Source organism: Bos grunniens, chromosome 24, assembly GCF_055505025.1.
Source record: "Bos grunniens cultivar Pamir isolate PY7600 chromosome 24, Bosgru_T2T1.0, whole genome shotgun sequence".
NCBI classification, from domain to species: domain Eukaryota; kingdom Metazoa; phylum Chordata; class Mammalia; order Artiodactyla; family Bovidae; genus Bos; species Bos grunniens.
The window spans coordinates 32,872,451-32,884,745 of record NC_141188.1 but is presented as its reverse complement, the minus strand read 5'-3'; positions in this window follow the sequence as shown (position 1 = coordinate 32,884,745).

Sequence of the window (12,295 nt, the reverse complement as noted above, 5' to 3'; positions counted from 1 at the left end):
CCCCTGCTAGAAAATGGATTCCTTCTGCCTGCCAGTGAAATCCTTGCCAATTTATATCTTCCTAGAACATGATACAGGGTTCTGCCCGAATAAGATGCTACACCACGTTCTACATACTTGGGCCCACGTAGGTGCTCAGGTCTCCCTCGGAACGGGTTGGGCATTGGCCTTTAGCCTGTAAAGACCTAGCGGGGACAGTGGCAGGTTGCTGTCCTTGCTCTGTGGTGACTCCAGCCTCCTGGCAACACAGTAAGCCGGGCAGAGTTCTTAGTAAGCTTTTAGACTAAGAGGAAAAGAGGTTACTTGGTATCTGGAGAAAGAGAAAGGAAAAGCACTTTTTGTTACCTCTCTTGTTTGTTTGGAGGGTAATCACCACCTTTTTCTCTCTTGCCTGCAACTGGCTACCTTTTGGCCATTTCAGTGTTCATTTAGCACCTAGATGGAGCGGGGCAGAGAGAGGAAGAGAAGACCAAAGAATTCATCCATTCAAGGTGCTTATTCCTGACTTTCACACCAGGCTAAATTGCTTGGACATGTTATTGGACAATTTTGAGCCGGTTTCCTAAACTCTTTGGTCTCATCAGTGAATTTTGTATTGTACACTGTTTCAAAGAACTGAAGAGTATTTGTCCAATTTCCCTAGCAGCTCAAGGAGAGAATTTTGAAAATGACAAGGCTTGCATACCCTATTTCCATAAGAGAGCTAAAGCAAACTATTAATTTCTCTGTGTTAATGGAGGAAAGGAGTAGGATTGGAAATTTAAAAAGAACAGAAGAAATTTTATCTTTTTGGACCGCCTTCTCTTATTTCAGGATACATCGAAAGCCACCACCATAGTGAAAAAGATTAGTTTGAGTTTAATTTAACTTAAATATCCTCTGGTGGAGATGCTAATAAGCAACCAAATGACCTAAAGCCAGAGAACAGGAGGGAGACAGGGAAGAAGCATAGTGCTTGTAAAACTCACACATTGGATCATTAACCCTTGAATAACTGAGAGTTGGTTTGAGATAATTCATGCTGTGTTTGTCTTTAAAAAAAGTCGTGAATTGCCACAGCCCATTGCACTGAACAAGTAGCAATACACTTGCTAAGAAGCGATGTCAATAAAGTAATATAATCCTTATCTGGGATAACAGGGGATGTAGACAACATGGATAATTGAAACACACAAATAATTCCAAGACCTGATAATAAAGTGATAGTTGCAACTGCTTTTTCACCAGGCTTCTTACCAGCACCAATATTCATTCAATTTTATTTCCTCTCTCACCCCTCTCTTAACACTAGGAGGGATGGAAGTATAAATAAGCCACAAAACAACCCAGAGAAGAACATCAGAAACAAAAGAGAAAAAGGATAAATAAAAATAGAGGATAGTCTATATTATTGAGTAGTGGTCCTTGAAAGGTTGATGGATGACTGGACAGAATTTGCATCAGTTCATGGTATCTCTGTGTAATTTGCTTTGATGGAACAAAGAACCACTGTAACACTCATAGGAGTAATATTTCCCATTGCTTTAAGGTTTATAGGTTTGAACTTTCAAGACCCTGTGCTCCTGAGGCTGTTTATTTTCTCCTGTATCCTTGGCCTGCAATTATGGTAAACCCCGACCCCAAGACCTGGACGAAGACACACACATTCACCTGGCGACCCTTTACCTATTCTCAAGGTAAGCAGATAGAGGGAGTGAGTGCCGAAAATAGCATAAAATTGAAATTCATAGAACCAGCTTCAAGTCCCAGAGATACTACTTGTGTGTGGGCTTGTAAAAGTCACTTAAGAGTTTTGAGCCTTAATTTACTTGTAAGTAAAATTGGGAAAATAATATCCCATGGGATTTTTATACAGACAAGATGAGACAATATATGTAAATGTGATTTATAAAGTTGAATGGATTATAAATCTTAGTCGATGTTGTAAAGTGGTGTCCCTGGTGGCTCAGTGGTAAAGAATCTGCCTGCCAATGCAAGAGAGGCGGTTCAATCCCTAGTCTGGGAAGATCCCCAGAGAAGGAAATGACAATCCACTCCAGTATTCTTGCCTGGGAAATCATATGGACAGAGAGAGGAGCGTGGTGGGCTATAGTTCACAGAGTTGCAAAAGAGTCAGACAGGACTTAGTGACTAAGAAACAACAAGATATTGTAAAGAGGAAAAATTATCTGGCACATCAAATGAACAGCTCCCATGATTCTCAGATTTTAAATGTTTATTCAGGAAATTTGATTAAGATGCAGATCTATGATCCATTCCCAAAGATTCTGATTCAGGAGGTCTGGAGTGGGACCCAAGCATTTTTGTTTTTTAACAACTGCCCAGGTGTTTCTGATGGAGGCAATTCATGCATGACCCTTTTAGAAACATTGCCATTGCCACCAATTAACATATTCAGGCAAGAGTGACAAAAACAAGAGATGAACAATACCTCAAAAACATATGGAACCAATGCTACTCTTCTCCCATCCTCATAAATGCTGCCCTACCATCTCATTTAAGTTGCAATCCACAACTTGCCCCAGTCAGTTCTTGAGATAATGGGTGCAGCAAATGCAAAGACGATTAAACATCCACCAGTTAGTCCATGTGACATACCACACTGATAGACTGAAAAATAAAAATAATATGGTCATCTCAACAGATGCAGTAAAAGCATCTGACAAAAATCTAGAATCCATTCATGATAAAAACTCTTAATAAAGTAAGTATAGAGGGATCACACATGCATGCTCAGTCATGTCTGACTCTTGGCGACACCATGGACTGTAGGCTGCCAAGCTCCTCTGTCCATAGAATTTTCTAGGCAAGAATACTGAAGTGGGTTGCCACTTCCTACACCAGGGGATCTTCCCGACCCAGAACTGAACCCATATTTCTGATGTCTCCTGCATTGGCAGGCAGATTCTTTACCATTAGTGCTACCTGGGAATCCCAGAGGGACTATATCTCAACATAATAAAGGTCATACATGAAAAACCCATACAGGTAATGTCATACTCAACAGTGAAGAGTTGAAAGATTTTCCTCTAAGATCAGGAACAAGACAAGGATGTCCAGTCTCGTCACTTTTATTCAACATAGTAATGGAAGTCCTAGCAATTAATAAGGAAAAGAAATAAAAGTCATCAAAATTGAAAAGGAAGAAGATAACCTGTCACTATTTGCAGATGGCATGGTGTTATATATAGAAAACGCTAAAGGCTCCATCAAAAAAAAAAAAAAACCTAGTAAACAAATTCAGTAATGTTGTAGGATACAAAATCAACACACACAAAAATTATTGCATATTTTACACTAATAACAAACTATAAGAAAGAGAAATTTAATAAATTACCCCATTTACAATTTTTTCCCCTCCCCCCACCAAGAAACTCCTTAGGAATAAATTTAACCATGGAGGTGAAAGATCTTTATATTGAAAACTACAAGACATTAATGAAAGAAATTTAAGAAGACACAAATAAAGGGAAACATATTCCATGTTCATGGATTTGAAGAATGAATGCTATTAAAATGTCCCTACTGCCTAAAGCATGATAACCACGATGCTGTGAGCACTCACCTAGAGCCAGACATCCTGGAATGTGAAGTCAAGTGGGCCTTAGGAAGAATCACTATGAACAAAGTTAGTGAGGTGATGGAATTCCAGTTGAGCTATTTCAGATCCTAAAAGATGATGAGGTGAACGTGCTGCACTCAATATGCCAGCAAATTTGGAAAACTCACAGTGGCCACAGGACTGGAAAAGGTCAGTTTTCATTCCAATTGCAAAGAGAGGCAATGCCAAAGAATGCTCAAACTACCACATAATTGCACTCATCTCACACGCTAGTAAAGTAATGCTCAAAATTCTCCAAGCCAGGCTTCAACAGTATGTGAACCGTGAACTTTCAGATGTTCAATCTAGATTTAGAAAAGGCAGAGAAACCACAGATCAAATTGCCAGCATCCACTGGATCATCGAAAAAGCAAGAGAGTTCCAGAAAAACATCTACTTCTGTTTTATTGACTACACCAAAGCCTTTGACTGTGTGGACCACAACAAACTGTGGAAAATTCTTCAAGAGATGGGAATACCAGACCATCTGACATGCCTCCTGAGAAATCTGTATGCAGGTCAAGAAGCAACAGTTAGAACTGGACATGGAACAACAGACTGGTTCCAAATCAGGAAAGGAGTATCTCAAAGCTGTGTATTGTCACCCTGCTTATTTAACTTTTATGCAGAGGCAATGGCACCCCACTCCAGTATTCTTGCCTGGAAAATCCCATGGATGGAGAAGCCTGGTAGGCTGCAGTCCATGGGGTCGCGAAGAGTCAGACATGACTGAGCGACTTCACTTCCATTTTTCACTTTCATGCATTGGAGAAGGAAATGGCAACCCACTCCAGTGTTCTTGCCTGGAGAATCCCAGGGACGGGGGAGCCTGGTGGGCTGCTGTCCATGGGGTCGCACAGAGTCGGACACTACTGAAGTGACTCAGCGGCAGCGGCAGCAGAGTACATCATGCGAAATGCCGGACTGGATGAAACACAAGCTAGAATCAAGATTGCCGGGAGAAATATCAATAACCTCAGATATGCAGATAACACCACCCTTATGGCAGAAAGTGAAGAAGAACTAAAGAGCCTCTTGATGAAGGTGAAAGAGGAGTGAAAAAGCTGCCTTAAAACTCAATATTCAGAAAACTAAGACCATGGCCTCTGGTCCCATCACTTCATGGCAAATAGATGGGGAACCAATGGAAACAGTGATAGATTTTATTTTGGGGAGCTCCAAAATCACTGCAGATGGTGACTGCAGCCATGAAATTAAAAGATGCTTACTCCTTGGAAGAAAAGCTATGACAGCATACTAAAAAGCAGAGACATTACTTTGCCAAGAAAGGTCCATCCAGTCAAAGCTACAGTTTTTTCAGTAGTCATGTGTAGATGTGAGAGTTGAACTATAAAAAAAGCTGAGCACCGAAGAATTGATGCTTTTGAATGGTGGTGTTGGAGAAGACTCTTGAGAGTCCCTTGGACTGCAAGGAGATCCAACCAGTCCATCCTAAAGGAAAAATATTCTAAATTATTAGAATAATCTAATAATTCAGATTTTCTGAATATTCATTAGAAGGACTGATGCTGAAGCTGAAACTCCAATACTTTGGCCACCTAATGTGAAGTACTGACTCACTGGAAAAGACCCTGATCCTGGGGATTGAAGGCAGGAGGAGAAGGGGACGACAGAGGATGAGATGGGTGGATGGCATCACCGACTTGATGAACGTGAGTTTGAGTAAGCTCTGGGAGTTGGTGAAGGACAGGGAAGCCTGGTGTGCTGCAGTCCATGGGGTTGCAAATAGTCAGACACGACTGAGCAACTGCACTGAACTGAACTGCCTAAAGTAATATACAGATTGAGTGCAATCCCTATTAAAATTCCAATAGTTTTTTTCAAAGAAATAGAATAAACAACCCTAAAATTTGTGTGGAACCACAAAAGACTCTGAACAGCCAAAGCAATCTTGAGAGAGAGGAACAAAGCTGTAAGCATCACATTCCCCACGTTCAAACTATATTATTAAGCTATAGTAATTAAAGCAGTATATTTGCATAAAAACAAACACAGAGACCAATAGAACAGAATAGAGAGCCCAGGAAAGTATCCTCACATATATGACAAAAGTATAAGAATATACAGTGGAGCAAAGACAATCTCTTAAATAAATAATGTTGGCAAAATTGGACAACCACATGCAAAAGAATGAAACTGGACCACTATCTTATACCAAACACAAAGAATAACTGAAAAGGGATTAGAGCATTAGACATAAGATCTGACATGATAAGACTCCTGAAAGAAAACAATGTCATTACCTCCTTGGCATAGGTTTTGTTGTAATTTTTTGAATCTGCCATCAAAAATGAAAGAAACAAGAAGACTAAACAAGTGGGACTACATTGAAACTAAAAAGTTTCTGCACAGCACAGAAAATCATCAATAAAATAAAAAAGGCAAACTACTAAATGGGAGAAAAATAATTGTAAATCATATATCTGTTAAGAGACTAATATCCAAAATATATAAAAAACTTATACAATTCAATAGTAAAAATGCTGATTTAAAAATGGGCAGAAGATATGACTAGACATACAATTGGCCAAAGGGTACATGAAAAGATGCTCAACAAATTAATCGTTGGGGAAATGCAAATCAAAACCACAATGAAATATCACCTCATACCTATTAGAATGGCCATATAAAAAGATAAGAAGTAACTAGTATTGGTAAGGATGGAGGAAGGAGAACCCTTGTGCGCTATTGGTGGGAGTATAAATTAGCACAGCAATCATGGAAAACATATGGAGATTCTTTAAAAAATTAAAAATAGAATTACCATATGATCCAGTAATTCCTCTTCTGAATATTTATCAAAAAAAATGAAAATACTAACTTGAAAAAATACATTCACCCTCATGTTCATTGCAGCATTATTTACAATAGCCCAGGTATGGAAACAATGCATTGATCAATCAATGGATAAAGAAATAGTGGTATTAATATACCTCCATCTAGCTATCAATCAGTGTAATGGAATACGATTAAGCCATAAAAAAGAACAAAATCTTTCCATCTGTAACAACATGCATGGAACTTGAAGGCACTATGCTAAGTGAACTAAGTCAGACAGAGAAAGAAAAATACCGTATGATCTCTCTTATATGTGGAATCTAACAAAACAAAACAAAAGCCCAAGCTCATTGTTACAGAGAACAGATTGATGGTTGCAAGGGGTGGGTGGGAAGTGACAGAAATTGGTGAGCTTTTTTTTTAGATTAAATAAATTGAATTTTTAAAATGGCTGCTGCAAATAAAAGGCAGTGTTTGTTAGAAAGAAACTATGGAGGAAAAATAAGCATGATCGACTGACCTTTTAGTAAATGCCATAGAAAATCATGAAAGTATTTTCAAATACTGGAACCTAGCAGTCTTCACTCCTGAAAAGGCCAGTATAAGGTCTGGAGGACACAATATCTAATTCAATTTTTTTTAAAGGCTAATATAGATTCTAAACTCTATCACCAAAGAATGATGAAACCCCAAAGTGTAACATCTGCTTGTACTACCATCAGTGGGTTTGAACGCTGAAGTCTGTCTGGCTGACGATACTAATAGTACTGAAAACACAAGACATTCCAGTAAGGAGACAGATACATCCAGCCAGATTTGATGACCCACAGTGGAGCTTGTCTCACTAGTTTCTTTTTGGAAAAGCGATCCTAAACCACGTCTACATGTCAAGCTAGTCTTCAGAACTGAGAACTCATTTTGGCCAAAATTCTGTCTGCAAAAGTATGACTCAAGTGAATTAAAGTTCAGAGCTTCTTGAATTGAATGGGCTGTGATTGTGCAAATTTAATTTGAGATAATGTACTGCATTTCGACGTTTGCTTCCAGGCTTCTATTACCCAGAGGGAAAACTGCTCAATCAGTATTGTGCAGTGGAACAGCGCTGCCCCGGGACGGCAGAAGCCTGGAAAGCAGCCCCTGTTCTGCCGTAATTAACTCCACGACCTTGGGCAATCCGTGTGGCTGCTCTGGGCCTCCTGTGACAAATGCGCGGGTTATAGTAGATGATCTCCAAGGTCTCTCCAGCCCTCGGTTGCTCAGCCTCTCAGATGGAACTGCATCAAATTACTGCAGCAAATGGTTCCTAGGCCCACGTGAGCGGTGTCAGGTGAGCAGCACATGACTGACAAGTGTCCAAGCCATCGAAAGATGTTCATTTGTCTGCCTTTTCGATGGTAGTTGGGAGGGTGGGTGTTGGCAATGTATCCTGTCGAGTTTACAAAAGGGCCAGGGAAATTCACCACCACCAAAGGTAGATCAGGAGGTTGGGAACCACGAGGGTGGGAGGAGCTAACACTTACTAAATGCCTACTGTGAACCAGTCATTGTCTTCAGCGCTTTTTGGTAAGAAATCATGTAAATCTCCAACAGCCATAAGGGATTAGAATATAATACTATACGCAAAATCCAGCCCAAATTCTAACCTGGGGTCCTTGGGCTTTTGCTCTGACCACATAAGTCAGCATCACAAAGCAGCCCCACCCCCACAGAGCCCCGAGAGAAAGCCCAAGAAGTCAGATGCTCTCCCTGCACCAGGAGAGGTGGTGAACACAGCCTCTTCTGGGAAGAAGATGAATAGGGTAACTCAGATGCCCTGGCTGTTTTCAGGACTGCCCTTCTTGGGTTCACATCCGGTTTCTGAACTAACAGAATCACTGTGGTAACCTGGAAAGCCTTTCTTAGCCTCACACCACAACTTAAATTCTTCTCAAAACTCCTAACCCATTACAGAAGTTCAGCACTTGCAACAGCAGTCTTCTGACCTCTGACAAGAAGTTTTAGGTAATTTGTTTAAACATTACTATACTTGAAGTAGCATTAGAAAGTTATTTTGTGTTCAAGTATAAAAAATAATAAATACACTTTTCTTTTGACCTAGAAATTCATTTATTAGGAAACTATATGTATGTGCATGCTAAGCCTCTTCAGTCGTGTCCAACTCTGTGTGACCCTATGGACTATAGCCCACCAGGCTCTTCTGTCCATGGGATTCTCCAGGCAAGAGTACTGGAGTGGGTTGCCATGCCCTCTTTCAGGGAATCTTCCTGACCCAGGGATCAAACCAGCATCTCCTGTGTCTCCTGCATTGGCAGGCAGGTTCTTTACCACTAACACCACACGGGAAGCCCATTAGGAAATGATATTTCTCAATAATTAAAAAGGAAGGAGATATCCACGTTATATTTTCATTTTTCTAAGTTTACAATTTCTAACCAACATCTTACTAAAAAACAAAAAATAGATTAAGGCAGGTTATAAAGCTCCTGAGTCTGTAGGTGGGAGTGAAATAATCATAAGTGTGAGGGGAGGAGGAATGCGGGAGCAGGAACTGAGCAAGCATTAGAGATACAGCACTTAATCAATAAAAGGTGACGGTGGCAGCACCAGGATGAGGCTCATTTGAGGTCAACAGGAGAGAGAGCCTTTCTGCTCCAGGGAAAGAAATAACAATTAGTGAGAGAGAAAAGGGAAGAGTGAGAAATTATTGTGGACATAGGAAAAAATAGAAAAAATGTATTCAACTGGATAGTTTTATGAAAATTTGTGTCAATTACTGCAGATGGTGATTGTAGCCATGAAATTCAAAGACGCTTACTCCTTGGAAGGAAAGTTATGACCAACCTAGATAGCATATTGAAAAGCAGAGATATTACTTTGCCAACAAAGGTCTGTCTAGTCAAGGCTATGGTTTTTCCTGTGGTCATGTATGGATGTGAGAGTTGGACTGTGAAGAAGGCTGAGCACCAAAGAATTGATGCTTTTGAACTGTGGTGTTGGAGAGGACTCTTGAGAGTCCCTTGGACTGCAAGGAGATCCAACCAGTCCAATCTGAAGGAGATCAGTCCTGGGTGTTCATTGGAAGGACTGATGCTAAGGCTGAAACTCCAATACTTTGGCCACCTCATGAGAAGAGTTAACTCATTGGAAAAGACTCTGATGCTGGGAGGGATTGGGGGCAGGAGGAGAAGGGGACAACAGAGGATGAGATGGCTGGATGGCATCACCGCCTCAATGGACATGAGTTTAAGTGAACTCTGGGAGTTGGTGATGGACAGGGAGGCCTGGCGTGCTGTGATTCATGGGGTTGCAAAGAGTCGGGCGTGACTGGACTGAACTGAACTGAATCTAACAAATGTATTTGAGCACCTCATGTGAAAATGTGCATTCCTATGAGAAAATTTAAAAAATAAGTAAGAAGAGATTTCCATCATCAAGGAGTTTATGCTTTAAAAAAAAAAGGGAACATGTTAGTCACTTCAGTCATGTCTGACTCCTTGCAACCTCATAGACTGTAGACCATCAGGCTACTCTGTCCAAGGAATTCTCCAGGCAAGAATACTGCGGTGGGGTAGCCTTTCCCTTCTCCAGGGGATCTTCCTGACCCAGGGATTGAGCCCAAGTCTCCTGCACTGCTGGCAGATTCTTTATCATCTGAGCCACCAGAGAAGCCGTTTTTTCATTTTCACTTTTGGGCATAAGAGGAAGAAGGCAAATAAGGGCAGAATTTATATTCATGGAACAGTTGATGGAAAAGGATATTGAAGAATAAGATGCAACTGTGAATAAATTCACTGTTTTTTATTCAATCAGTTACATAATCTACAGCAGGTGTCACTGAAGTTTTTATGGTAGAGTCAGATAGTTAATGAATGTTTTAGGCTTTGAAGACCAAGAGGCAAAAGGGAAGTTGTTGGTAGGTACTTATAAATTAAGGAAATAAACCTCTTACCTTTGCCCACCCCAAAGTGGGCAGTCTTCAGCCCAGTTTCCATCACTTGGAACTCTTCCAGGGATGAAGAGCAGTGGTCTCTGTCCACAGTTGTCTTCCCTCCAGGAGTCTAGCCATCTCAACTTGGGCAGCTGGACTGAATGAAGCCAAGCAACTCACCAAGTTGTTGACTCCAGAACTGTGAGTCCAAGACTCAAGGCCTAGTAGCTGACAACCATGGAGTCTGAGATGTGTAGCTGGCAACCACAGCACCCTGAGCAGGAGCGCTGGGAGCAGAGGGGAGGTAGGTGTGGGGACTGCTCCAACTCCACCTCCTGGCTCACTGTGCTAACAAGGGTATACAGAGACATGCCACGCTGAGCTCAAAGTAAGAATGTGCTGTTCTTACCTCATTGCTCTGACAAAATGATTTAAAATCTTCCATGTTGGGAAAACTGCATAGACATATGGAAAAAGACAAACTTAGAATCCCTCATAGCACAAGCCAGGATAAGTTTCAAGATCAGATATTTAAATGTACCTAAATTACAAAACACTGCTGCTGCTGCTAAGTCGCGTCAGTCATGTCCGACTCTGTGCGACCCCATAGATGGAAGCCCACCAGGCTCCCCCATCCCTGGGATTCTCCAGGCAAGAACACTGGAGTGGGTTGCCATGTAGACAGGGAGAAGAGACAGACAGGAATGCACACCACTGTTTAACACTATGTTGTAGGTACTGGCTAATGCAATTAGACAAGAGAAAGCTATAAGAAGCATAAGCATGGAAAAGAAATCTGTAAAATTATTTTTAGTTACAAAGAATAAGATTATATTATAATAAAAATGAACAAAAATTATCTTTAGTTGCAAAGAATAAAATTATAATAAAAATGGAAAAGAATCAATGAAACCACTGCAAACAGTAAGAGGGTTTAGTAGTTTACAAAATTAGCATAGAAACCAATAGCCTTTATGTACATAATTTAAAAAGCACATGATTCAAGAGAAGACCCCATTTATTAATAAAATAGCAAAAAGGAAAACAAAATATGTAGGTGTGAAATTAGCAAGATATATTCAAAACCAAACCTATATTATAAAAATCATACGACATTCTTATAAGAAACTAAATAAACTTGAACAAGTGAAAAGACACACCATGTATTTAAATAAAAAGACTTGACATCATAAAGTTGTTAGTGCTCCCTAATAAACAGTTTAAAGCATTAACAACAAGAATGCCATCAGGTTTTTTCCCTGAATGTAAACAAAACACTTACATGTTGTTTGGAAAAACAAATGAAAAAGAACAACCAGGAATACCATGAGAAAGAAGAGCAATTAGGAGGGGACTAGGCGTATCAGCAAAGTGTACAATAAGGCCTCCATGATTAAAATATTTTGATATTGACAACAGCAATGAGACAGAATGGGAAAGCCTGGAATCGAATCCACCCACATGTGAAATTCATAATGAATAAATAAAGTACATATAATGTCATTCAGAAAAGGTAGCATTTCAAATCACACAGGGAAAAAGATAAACTATTTAAGAAGCAATAATGGGATAACTGGATAGCCATACAGAAAATGATGAAATTACATCAATTCTTCATGGTGTATGCCAGGATATATTCAAAATGAATAGAGACTTAAATGCCAAGTAATCAAATAAAATCACAAGTAAACTTCTCTACAACCTGGGATCTAAGAGAACCTTCCTAAGACTCAATCCAGAATTAATAAGGCAATAAAAAAGGGAATATTTGATAATACACAATAAAATATGTGCACATAGACACATGCCTACACAACAGATTGGGGAAAAAGACAATTGACATTTGGAAAAATAATTTGCACTTATTACAGATAAGATGTTATTGTTTCTAGCACTATCTCTGACATACAATGAGGTTCTAAAAATAGAACACAAAAAGGCAGCAACCTCAAAGTGGCTAGAGATAT